Source organism: Alligator sinensis, unplaced genomic scaffold (assembly GCF_000455745.1).
Source record: "Alligator sinensis unplaced genomic scaffold, ASM45574v1 scaffold111_1, whole genome shotgun sequence".
Classification (NCBI taxonomy): Eukaryota; Metazoa; Chordata; order Crocodylia; family Alligatoridae; genus Alligator; species Alligator sinensis.
Genome location: NW_005841875.1, coordinates 1293971 through 1307550, shown reverse-complemented (window position 1 = coordinate 1307550; position 13580 = coordinate 1293971).

Genomic DNA, 13580 nt, shown 5'->3' with positions numbered 1-13580 from the left:
CCGACATTTAGAATTCCATGATTCTTTGTCCTGGGTTTGAAAAAGTTCCCTGAGACTTTCTTTGATTGGCATTTTGAATTTCCAAGAGCTTTAAACAAATTTTGGATGTTTGGACATACTGCTTTAAAGATATAGCAGCTTCTCTAGCTATGTAGCTATATAAACCTGCTAAAATTTGCAGAGGATCAAGGGCTTCTTGCCTTACTCAAGCAAGTAGTGTAATTGAAGCTGAAAAGATCATTTTGCCTGAAGATGAGCAGCTGGGTTTTGCTCAGAAATTCCCATTTTATCTTATGCAGGGTCTTGTGTAGAAGTGTTTGCTGCTTCTTGATTGTCAGGTGACTTTGGGTGTTCCAGGACTTGGTATAGGACTCGGTTATCTTCTAGGAGAGGTATTCCAGCAGGACTGAAGATGCCTCTTGTCCTTCTGTTCATGGCAGAAACTTTGTTCTCAATTCAGCAAAGCCTTTAAACCTTCCTTATATAGGTAAGTGCTTTGCTGAAGAGACATGGTTTGGTGAACAGGCTGTTGCCCAGCACCCTTGGAAGCACTTTTACTACCCTTCAGAATCATATCACTGAAACAGATGACTGGCAACTGGCATTCCTTCAAGGAAGGGGCCACTTAATATTTCCTTGGCAATGTTTCCTTTCTTTCAAAGGACTATGCTAAGTAATGCTAAATATCTTCCAATCTTCAGGGAAAATGTCACAAGGTGGGCACATCTACATGTGATATGAATGCAACACAATAAGCTCCAGCACAGTTTGTGCCAGAGTTTATTGCTTCTAGGTGCAGCAGTTCTATGTGCGCATGGGACCGCAGCATGTTGAGCCAGGGCAGCACAGCCCCGGCTGGCAGGGAGCCCGGTGGGATCAGCCTGCCAGCCCGGAGCTGCAACCCCCTGGCTCAACCTGCTGTGGAGGGGCTGGCTGGGGCATGAGGATGCTATTGTGCAGGGCTAACACCGGGTAACGTAGGGCCTCTGCAGGACATACTAGGAAATCTGGCGGTCGCACCAGATGACAAAGTTAATCTGTTTAACAATTTCTTTGCCTCCATTTTTTTGAGCAGAAACCGAGGCATCCCCCGCCACCGGCATCCCCGACATACCCAGGGGAGTCTCAGCCAGGCCCATGGTCAGTGAGGACCTAGTCAGAGTACTTCTGGTGGGACTAGACATGTTCAAATCAGCAGGTCCTGACGATCTCCACCCCAGAGTGCTGAGGGAATTGGCAGAGGTCATTGCAGGACCCCTGGCACGGCTTTACGAGCACTTGTGGTACTCTGGCGAGGTGCCAGAGGACTGGAAAAGGGCCAATGTAGTCCCCATTTTCAAAAAAGGGAAGAAGGAGGACCCAGGAAACTACAGGCCCATTAGTCTTACCTCGGTCCTGGAAAAGCTCTTTGAGAAAATTATCCAGGAGCACATCTGAGAGGGACCAGCAGGGGAGATCATGTTTAGGGGCAAGCGGCATGGGTTCATTAGGGGCAGGTCCTGTCAGACCAACCTGGTTGTCTTCTACAACCAGGTCACAAAATCCTTGGATGCAGGTGTCGTGGTGGACGTAGCCTTTCTGAACTTTAGGAAGGCCTTTGACACTGTCTCTCACCCGATTCTCATTAAAAAATTAGTCGACTGTGGCGTCGATGCCTACAAGTCAGATGGGTCGCAAATTGGCTGTAGGGCCACACCCAGAGAGTGGTAGTGGACGGGTCTTATTCGACCTGGAGGGATGTGGGCAGTGGGGTCCCCTAGGGCTCAGTCCTCAGGCCCGCACTGTTCAACATCTTCATCAGCGACTTGGACGAGGGGGTGAAAAGCACCTTGTTCAAATTCGCGGATGACACTAAGATGTGGGGAGAAGTGGGCACGCTAGAGGAGAGGGACAGACTGCAACTAGATCTGGACAGGTTACAGGGGTGGGCAGATGCGAACAGGATGGGATTCAATACGGACAAGTGCAAGGTTTTGCACCTGGGGAGGAAGAACCAGCGGCATACCTATAGGTGGAGAAGTTGTTACCTGCCTAACCAGCCCCTCTGGTAGGGAAATACGTGTAGGCTTCCCTTATGCTTAAACAAAATGAACATCCCCACACTTTATGGATACCTACATCCATGGAACTCATTAGCTCTGCAAGTAATTTACTGATGAGCAGATACCTCCCCATTAAACACGCAGAAAATAATTTTTCCATTAAGCTTTCCTCACAGATATTGCAACATTCAGTCTTGAGCAGCAATGAGGAGGTGGATCCAATGTTCCATCTCTTCCTGGCCCTTTATCAAGGAGCATTTACAAATCCTGTAGACCACGTCCGTGTTACTAAATCACTGCCTCTCAGAGACGATGACCAGACTTGCCAAATTAACTGCTCAACTGTAATCTACAAAATCACTGAAGTTAAATTGAACCATATGCTCTTCACCATCCGCAGGCTAATATACGTACGATATTAAATATACATGTCTAAAGCTATGTCCTGGGGCCTGGCCAAGCTGTGCTCAGCATAAGACCCCAGGGTGGGAGTTCGTGGAGAAGGAGGGATGGCTTTATGCCACCTTTCCAGTCACTGAGCCTAAGGTGACTCTCCAAACATCAGTGTCATGCAGTCATGCAGAAGGAAAAGGCAAGTCTCTATGAAACATCTCCTAGAAACCAAGGAATTAATTTATATAAATATTCACCTGGAGTCCAAAAATAGTGAAGTGTTTGTGCAAAGAGGGGATGGAAAATTTCACAGTCTGGTCCCTTTTCTCCTCCATGTGACTCTAGCCAAAAGAAAATGCTTGGTTTGCTATAGATCACAGAGCAAAATAGACAATATGGAAGCATCCACACAAGCATGGACATTTGATTCCCTAGGGACAATTAGCAGTGGGACATCTTGTACTGCCACTAGTTGCCCCTGGGCAATGCCTGTGCCACATGCCCTCTGGTGCACACCAAGTTACCTTGGGTAGGGGAGGGGAGGCTGGGGCCAGTACTGGACTCCTGTTGGCTACAGTGGCGATCCTGCCTCTCATAGCCTGGCCAGCAGCCGGAGCATGGCTCCAGCCGGCCTGACTCTGGTTTTGAGGGGCACATGGTACCCCCATGTGTGCCACTCCACTTTTTTTTTGGTATGGTTTTTTTTTGATCCCTAGATATCCAAGGGTCAACCTCCCCTCCCCCCCAATGCTGCTCCCTTGCAGCACAGAGAACAGCTGAATGTGCGGTGTGTGGCACCACAGATGTGTCTGCAGTGGCACATAACGCACAGCCGCGCTTGTCTGGATGTGACCTATATAGGTACATGGTATACTAGATTCAGATATCTGGGCCCTTTAGGAAGTTAGTACTTAAAAAGATTTTTTTTTGATTTTCAAAGTTCTTAATCACTCGTTTAGGCTTCTATCCTGCCCAGTCTTCTTAATGTGCTTAACATGAGTAGCGCTGTCGGTATTTGAAGAGTGGGACTGCTCACAATAAACCCATGTTTGTCCTAGGATCAGGGCCTTAGGTATTGACATGTTGTGTAAATACCATGCAGAGGACCTATCAATCCTTTTTTGATTCAAGGCTTTATCTCCTTCCCTCCTCCTCCTCTTCCTCAGATACATTCTTCTCTCCCTTACTGTGGAGAGAATCAAAGAAAGCGTGGCAATCTTTAGCACTGTCTGGAGACCTCACCATGTCCTAGTCTCCCAAAGAATTTCTTCACATCACGTCACTGTAATTCTGAATATTTTTAATATGTTCCCAACTCTGAGAGACCATATGGTTTGTATAAACTTTCAGGATTACTTCAGAAATGTGCTCATAAACTCTGGATAATGTGCCGGAGAATGTACAGTAGGGAACACTCCTGCCCTGGCAGACATGGAGACTGCATGATCTAATAGGTCTTTTCCGTCTCTAATTTTATTAATGCCATGTGAAAAGTATCCAGAGGGAAAGGAAACAGGTGATTGTGAAGCTGCCTGGTGACCATTAGGTAATTAGGGACCAAAATCATCCCCACTGTGTGGTTTTGCAGGGGAAAGCTTTTATGCATGCCACAGTCTTCGGAAAACCCACGAGGAAGTTTTCATGCAGGGCCATATGATCCAAGTGGTGGGGTTTGACTCTGCCTATAAAGGGTGACATCTAGACCCCACTGAAATCAATGGGAGTTTTCCACTGTCTTCAGTGTAGCTAGGCATTGACTTGAGTTTTATAGGAGTGCAGAATCAATGGTCTTGGTAGAGTTAGATTAGAAGATGCTAGTCTAGTTACTGGCCCAGCATAGTTTGAGTAGCTCCGTGACAGCAAATGGTTATCATCCTTTTGCTTTAGAAGGGACTCTCTGTCTCCAATTCAAATTAATGAGTATCATTTTTCACGCAATATTAATAGATCACCATAAACTACATTAATTTAGATTTCAAAGTTTATCCTCCCCAAATAACAGTCTATTACATTTTGGCTCAGGTCACTTGCAAATTTGCTCTATTGCTATATTACAAAATGGCCTACAGCCAACCACAGCAGATTACCCTACTAACATTAGGCATCTAGCAAACATTTCAATCACTTAGACCAATCCAGAAAAAAAAAAAAAGAAATCTCTTATCCTTTTTTAAATCGTGAAGACTCCACTCACAAAGTGGTTTGTTCTACCATGGTGGCGTGACATGTTTCATGACTTAGGTTGCTTGGAATGATGGAAAATGTCATGTATGGGAAAATGTTTTTCTTTAGGATTTATTTCTCGCTAAGTCGCTTATTGAAAAGGGAGAGAAAAATTGGAAAGTCAGAAAGAAAAGCAAAGAAACAAGAGCTAGACATGCTTGATAGGAACAATTTTCCAGTCTTCTTTTCTCCTGATGAGTTCTCTGTATGGTTCTCTGAAAGTTACAGTTACATCGTCTGACATTTCTGTTATGTTATTTTGATGCATGCTATATCTGAGTTTGGGGAAGAATAGAAAAAGGACAAAGAGACAGTCTCTGGAGTCGTCTCTGCAGTTGTACCTATTTTAGTGTGTCTGTTTTTTAAACTAAAAGAGTTAGTGTGTGTATGTACTCACACATAGGAAACATTTGTAAGACTTTAACTCAAAGTATTATATGAGGAGATAAATTACAAACGTACCTATTGGAAGGTGAGAGAGTTCATAGGAACATAGAAAAATAGGGTTGGAAGGGACCTCAGGAGGTCATCTAGGGATATCAAAACCCACCCTTCTTCCAGTCAAAATAACAGACTAAAGAGCAAAATACTATGTAGTAATTGCCATGGATGCTGAATAGTGCCATGAACATCCAGAAGCTTGCCTAGAGCAGGAAAATGGTCTTAATGGATTGCAGCAAGCCCTTTTAAACAGTTGTATGGAGTAAGACTTTTGCCCTCATTGATTGGTAAGAAAATCGAGAAACTTAAGAGGAAAGAATAACTGTTTTTGACTTTGCTTGAGTTGCTTGTAAACGGGAGCATTTACACTTAGCTGTACGTTGCCTTTGTCGTAGATCATCACTGTTCAAGTCACTTGGACAATTACTGAAAATAAGACAAGTGGGAATTGATCCTGGTTGTTGTTGCAGTTCCTACAGCTCCAACACCACAAGAATTCTGCTGCCATTTATCGTGACCACATTGACATAGGATACTCAGGCTTTGCACGGTATAGCAGGCCAGCAGTTTTCAATGCCTTTGTCCAGGCTATTTCCATTCTGTTGATTAATAGATAGCTCTACTTTCCAGGGCTTTAAATCAGTGCCCTTCACAGATGTGAGATGCACTAAGCAAACTATTTTTCATTTTTTATTTATATTCTTGGTTTGCTTATTTTTTATTTCCCACATTCCATTCTTCACTTAAGTACATCTGCCCCAAACTGTAAACAGCATTTTTATTGATCTGTAATAACCGAAACAGCTATTTTTATATTTCTATTTCAAAGTCTTCCTGAAAACTGTTGCATTTTCTTACAAGTGAAGTTGGCTACAGAGTTTTCAGAGCGTGTAAAGGAAGTGAATATAGCTGCGTGCAGACAACTGATCTGGGGAGTTCTCTAGGTAATAGATAGTTATATAGAGTATAACAATACTTTCCACTTACGTAGTGCCTTATAGCCAGGTTTCGAGAGGTGTTGGGGACATAAATTCCCCTTTACAGAAGGCTGTGTGTGTCAATAGCTTGAAAAAGGAAATTAGGATTAGCTAGTTTCCTCCTGCACCAGCTCTGGACAGGCCATATGCAGCCCTGCAATGAAGGGAAATTGACTAGGATTAGGTGATTCTAATCAGTTTCCTTTTGCAACCAGATTCGTGTGTGAAGGCGAGAGTTTGCTGCAGAAAAGGCATCTGCAATATCTTTAACACACAGAGCCTGGAAAACAGGCACAGAAGAGTGCGTGTGTGCGTATGTGTGCACGTGCACACGCACACACACGCTTGAGGGACACAGGGAGCTTACAAAGACATTAAAAGGAAATAACAGAAAAGGGTAAGTGGGGGGAAAAGGGCGTATTAATAAGGCAGAAAAACAGATGATAAACAGAGGCTGGGAGAGCAGGGGGGAGGAAGAGCACAAAAAATAGAACATCAAATTATGCAGCTAAATGTAATGATGTGACTCTCTCAGCTGATTTTGTTGGTGTTATGTGTGTGACTTATTGCCACAATGACATAACACTGGCTTAGGGACCTAGCAAAGTCCGTTAGCATCCTCCAAAGCCCACTGACAGCAACGGGAAGCCTTGCATTGACTTTGAGAGGCTGTGAATTGGTCCTCCTAATACTAGGCAAGTGAATAAAGGCTATACTTGTATGGTGAGTAGGCTAAAAGTAGCATGTCATCCCTGTTTGTCCATTTCTAGCCTCCTTGTTGCACCCTCACTGCTGCAGGATTCCTGTCAGTATGAAGTGGCTCTGTGTCCAATCCTATTTCCATCCACTTAGTAATGAATCAGTGGGGTAGCTCATGCGATTAACTCAGCACTGCAGTTGGTACTAAAGATTTTCAGAGTGAGACCATGACACATTGCTCAGCTCTCTGAACATACCATCCCTTGTCCTCATCTTTCATCTACAAGCAACTGCTGAGTTAGGGGAATCTGTCCATAAATTGTCAGGATCCAGTATCTGAACTGCTTAATGGTTCTTGGTATAGCAAGAGAAGTGAACCTGGGCATTTGGTTGGCTTTGTCAAGACTGTACCCTTCTGCTGGAAGGATGTCTTATGTAACCAGTCCTTCCTAGTCCGGTGAATCTGAGTAAAGCACTTATGTGTTACTTCTTGCAAAGGGTTCATGTAGAGACACAAAAAGGATGAAAGCAACTAAGAAACAAGCATGGAGAGGGGGAGTCACTGGCAGGACACAAATGCAAGCTCTAGTCCTCTCTGCCAGCCTTGAGTAAAGCTCCTTGGAGGAGTGATGCAAGCAGGATTTGGCTTCCACACCCTTATATTGGTTTTATGATGGAATCTGGGGTGCAGATCCTCAGCTCTTATGAATCGGAATTGCTTCTTTGAAAATATTAGCTGCTTTGTGCAGCTGAAAAGGCAGCTCCTCCACCACACCTCTATCTATGTTATTCTTGATCCCATTGGTCACTGAGTTTTCTCAGCTTCAGGATGTCACTGATTGAATCTCTCCCTTTATTCTTAAATTACCTAATCAGTGGTTAAATTAGATATTTTTTTTGCATTGCTTTATAGAAGTGGTTGTGTTTTGATGGCTAGGAAAGTGCAGTACAAAAGTAGCATTTGTCTGGACCAATATTTGGTTTAGGGTTTTTTTTAATTCAGCCTGCGTAGGTACTATAGCATTTTCTTATGTCCACCCTCGCCTATTGGCCATGATGAGAATTTTCCATGTATTTTTCAAATGCCAGAAGAATAACATAAATGACTGTATTAATTGGCTTGCTGGCTCATCCTTTTTAAAATTTACTCTGCTGAATTTAAAATGTGTAGATGTCAAAAGAGCTTTAAAAATTCTTCACTGCAGTTGCTTGGACTATGAAAGCTGAGAGCAATTTGGGAAAAATAGCACTTAAAAGTCAGCACTGCTCACACCAGACGTTACATTGAAATGGTGATTTTTATACCTTCTAACAACATGTGGCTGGATTCACTACGTATTGTTTATAATTATGGGATTAGCCAAAAGCAATTATGGCCAGCTAGGCATTACCATACACACAATGGCCAGATTCTGATTCTACCCTGTTGATCAACATTCATTTCTCTCCTATGCGTGTCTGGAGGAACAGAAAGGAAATAGTGGTTTGGTTTGGTTTTTGTTTTCCCGAAACTTAGAGCCTCGTCCCAGAGACATCCCAGAAGCCACCCCCTCCATTTCCTATAGGTCCTCGTCTAGGCTAAACATTCAGCATCTGGATCGGGAACTGGTTTATCTAGGTGTACACCTTTCTGGCCTTCCAGAGTGGCTCATGCAACAGCATCCACAATATTTATGATCCAAAGAGTTTGATCGTTCCAGTCTTCAGATTTGTTTACCAGGAAGAAAAAAAAAGCTCTCTAAAAGAGAAGTGCCTGTTATTGCTACAGACCTCTTCCATTTGGTTCAATGATACCCCTTGAGATGTATTTGGATTCCTTTCCTCTGCTGAAACAGCTGCTGTTACTGGTTTTTGCTTAGCCTGAAAATGTTTATGCAAGTGTCTGGGTGTGTGAGTGCATGTTCCCGAATGATTGATTCTCGCATATTTGTAGGAGCACACGTAGCCTCTATCAGAAACTGATTTCCTTTCAACCTCAACATCTGTGGGCCTGCCTGAAAGCTGAGCTTCGCATGAGTACGTCATGGTATTACGACAATTTACACATTGAGTTCAGCTCCAAACTGATGTTCCAAATTCAATTAATATTTACAGTGTAAATACCTTTTCCCCTCCAGTTTAACAACAAAACCAGCTTCACATAAACTACTTGAAAGCTGAGTTAGTGGAGGGATGCAAGCTAGTATACACACTTCAGGCTCCATGCAACACATAGCTGTTTGGAAAAGTCCTTTCCTGAGCTGCCCAGAGCACAGACTTTAATCAGAGAAGCATTTGCCATAGAGTTGGTGCCACCACCAAAGAATTAATGAATCATCATGAATCAAACGAATTGTTGGGAGGTGGCATGATCAAGAAGGTGGGGCTTCACTTAGGAGTCGGGATGCCTGGGTTCTTTGCCCAGCTTCGCCACAGGCTTGCTGTGTGAAACAGCTCTTTTCCAGCTGCCTTTTCCCCTTGCACAACCCTTGTCTACTTTGAATGGAGGCGGCTTTCCTGGTACATACTGACTCACTGCCCCAAAGAAATACTTCTTTAAAAATGCCTCGGGTTTGATGAATGTTTGCGGATGCCAAGGCAGGGTTTTGATTCCTGATAATGGCCTTGGCACTGGAACCCTGTGATCCCACAGTGTCTGTGACCCATACTGGTTAACTAATGCATTACTACAGACATCTTTTAATCCCTTTATGGAAGAGTGTAGTACCTTTGACATGTGTTTACTGGCCACAGTCAACTCTAAGCAAGGCCTGAAGGAAAACTTTTGCCTTTAGTGGCTGTGTCTACAAAAGCAGTGGACTGAGCAGTTGTTACTGTGGAGTCATTTAGTACTTGCATTACTGCGCAGTAGCATCCCCACAGGTTTTTTTTTTCAGATGCTACTGCACAGTAGCAATGAGCTATTGCACAGTAGCTCGTTGCTACTGTGCAGTAGCATCATGTCATGCCTGCCAATGCTGCTGCATGGTAGCAACTGTGCAGTAGGTCATTGGTACTGTGCAATAGCATCTTGTGTGGATATGCCCAGTGACTCTTAAGAAAACTGAGAGACAGAAAAAAAGAAAGGAATTAAAAACAAAACAACCCCAAACCCTGGACCTGACATCTCTTTTCAAGCAGCTTGGAGGAAGAAGGGTTTCCAAGTAGGTTTATGGTCCTTTTGTAGTAGACCATCATGGCAAAGTCAATGGGAATGCTCCTGGGAAAAAGGCACATGGGGTTTGGCTTTGGCTGTGTGTTTAAATCCCTGATAAGAGTTCTGCTGCAGTTCACAGTGCAACGTTGATAAGGACTGCTGCTAGGCTTCAGGCAACGTAGCAGACCAACCAATTTCAGTTGGACCCTGCAGCTCCTGTTCTCATAGAAAAGTAGGACTGGAAAGAACCCCAGGAGGCTGCATTTAGTCCAACTTCCTGTTCAAGGCAGGATCACCCCTATCTAAACCATCCTATAAAGGTGTTTGTCTAACCCAAGGGAGCTCAACCCTTGGCCTGTGGGCCATATCTGGCCCATGGAGCCTTGTCATCCAGCCTCTGGGCCTCCCCACAGCTCCAGAAATTTGGTTGGGGGGAGGGGCATTATTTGCTGCTCCCCTGCTCTCAAATTTCCAGGTCTGTGGGAAGCTCCACGGGCTGGATAATATGGCTCTGAGTGGGATCAGGCCAGTGTGTGCCTGGATCCAGGCGCATGAGATCAGGCCACAGCGCTGACCTCAAGCACCAACCCAATGCAGGATCTGGCCCATGGACTGATACTGAGCCACTCATCGAGCTGGCAGGGTCACAACTTCGGGTGCCACTGGTCTAACCTTTCCTGCCCGGGGCAGGGGGTCGGACCTGATGATCCGGTTAGGTCTCTTCTGACCCTAAGCACTATGAAACTATGAAACCTATTCTTAAAATTGCATAGAGAACCCTCTCATGCAACTACTAGGCACAGGGCCTAGTAACATCAAGAACACCTTAGCTTGTGGTAGGTGGAGAAGGAGGATGAGGCCTCTGTCTGTTGTTCTATTGACAATTCAAGAGTTTAACTTCCCAGGTTTTAAGCCAGTAACTTTCACTGGCATTACGCTGAATAAGCTAACCCACAGGAGACACTTGGAGACAGATGCATGTCTTAAAGCCAGATCCTTTCCAGGGCTGAGGTACCTGAGCATGGACAACAGGTATGTCAGATGGGAAGTCACAGCTTAAAGCATCCCTGGAGATGCAGGTGCCTATTTCTTCCCTTGCAAAAGAAGGTAACAGTGGCTCCTTTCTTTCACAGCAAAGCTACAGGTGGGGGGGAATGCATCCATCTTTTTTATATAGTTAGCTTGGTCATGGGACTAGATGGGGATGATTTGGGCTTTGTGCTGTATCTCCCACCCCCCCAGGTCAGTGCACTAACCACCTGGCTGGGGTGTTAAAGCTGTTACCAGTGTATAGAGAAGAATTCAATCGAGACAGGAAGGAAGAGAAGGCAAAACACTGTAAATCATTGATTGAGCTGTAACCCCAGAGAGGATGAGCAGGTTCCGATCCCTGCTGGAAGGACTGTTGATGGATTTCATCTAATTCCTGTTTAACTTAAAATGTGTGATCCGATTTGTTTACCCAGGGAAAAAAAAACCCTCTTTCTTAAGAAATAAGTCTTTATTACTGCTCATGACTTCGTCTGTTTGGCTCTGTGGTACCCCTTGAGAGACATTTAGATTCCTCCTTCCTGCTCAAGCATCTGCCATTTCTGGCCACTGCTCAGTCTGAAACTGTGCACAGGAGTGTCCGCCTCAGTTCGTGTACCTACGTGACTGGAAGTGGCCACAAAATGAGGTTTCCAGTTTGCTGGAAATGTTAGGTGTTTAAAATCTGGTTTGGGGCTGAATCAGACCAAACTGGAAAAAGAAAAAATGAACAGAACGGGAAATGTCCCAGGGAACAGAAATGCCAATACAACATGCTTTTAAACCCCAAACCTGGTGTTTCTCAAAGACAGTGGTGTTCTTGGAAATTGTAGCTGGTCAGTGAAACTGACGCTCTTGTCAGTTTCATCACTAATAGCAGGACCGACCCTGATCAGTGTCAGGTTCAGCATCAGCTACTGACTCTGTAGCTTCTGGGCATACTGGGACTGGGGAAGCACAGACTGGGAGCCAAACCCAGGAGGTCTATCCTGGTTTTGCAGCAGGGATCCTGAAAGCAAACATTGAAATGAGAGGTGAAGCGGGCAGACGGGCAAGGGATAAGAGTGCAGTGGCCTTGGGAAGAAGCCCAGTTGCTTTATTCTAATTGATGCCTAGTGCAAGGTCTGTTATCCGGTGGAATAGGAGCGGAAAGTTGTGACCTTCTGGGGACTTTGACTGGGCTGTGCCAATGCTCCTGCTGGGACCAAAGCCAGAGGTTCCTGGCTAGAGGGTCTTGCCCTGTGCTCTGGGTCAGACTGAGGCGAGTCACAGAGAAGTGGGGTTGGAAGGCATCTCTGCAGGTTATCTAATCCAATGCCCTTCCTGATGCAGGATCATCCGTATCCAAACTGTCTCATACAGCCATAATCTAAACTCTACATAAAACTGCCTTCAACCCTGAAAAACACAGGCCTAACGCCCTGCCCTGCCACAGAGAAAGCAGGGGAACTGGGGCACCCAGTGTCCTGCTTCTATGAAAATCCTGAGTATTTGGGCTCAGGAAGGGGTTTTACCCCATTGTCAGATTGATACAGACAAGAGGCAGGTTGCCTTCTCTGGTAGCAGGGGGCATGGTACACTTCTCGGGACCTCATGAGTGTATATTGACAACAGAAGCAGGACGTTGGCTGCCTTGGCACAACATAGACTGAGCACCTGAACCCGCCCCAGGGAAAGCAGGGGACCAAGTTGAAGGTCATCTTATGTTGAGTGTAGATGAGGGGTTGTATGGGACAGTTTGCACAGGGCTGATCCTGCCTCAGGCAGGGGGTTGGAGTAGATGTGACCTCCAGATGCCCCCTCCAGCCCCACGTCTCTAGGATCCTATGAACCCTTTAAAAGCATCTGGCTATAAGCTATCACTGCCGGGCAGCTCTTGCCGGAGAGATCCCTATTCCAGTGCCCCCGATCCCCAGCAACTGAGCGGTTGATTCAAGATGGAGCAAGACCAAAGATGGCTCTAAGCCCCCAGGAGAGGGCTGGTTTATCAGCAGGGATTCTGGTAAAAAAAAATCCCCAATTTTCGGTTTAAAAAAAACAAACAACTCAAAAATCGACATTTTTCTGTGCTTAAAATGAAACACCACTATATCTATCTATCTATCTATCTATCTCTAGATGTGACCTACCTAGGGGATGCCCCTACCCTGCCTATAGATATATAGATATAGATATATCTATAGATAGATAGATAGCTAGATCTATCTATCTATCTATCTGTAGATAGATCTATCTCTCTGTCTATAGAGCTATCTATCTCTGTACCTATCTATCAGTATAGATATAGATATACCTAGATCTAGATAGAGAGAGAGAGATCTTTGTGGTGTTTCATTTTAATCACAGGAAAATGTGGATTTAGAGTTACTTTTTCTTAAACCGAAAATTGGGGATTTTATTAAATCAGAGAAAACCAGGATCCCTGGTTATCAGGGACACAGAGCCCCCGCCCCCCCCAGCCTGGGAAGGAGGAGCCCCCCCGGTTGAGGCAGGAGCCCCGCTGGAACGCGCTGACTGCGGGGCTGTGATCTCACTCGCTCACGTCATCTGCAGAGAAGGGGGGACCCCGTGACGTCATGCCGCAGGTGGTGGGGCGGGAAGGGCTGTCCCCGCGCTGGGCTGGAGGGGGTTGCAGGGGAT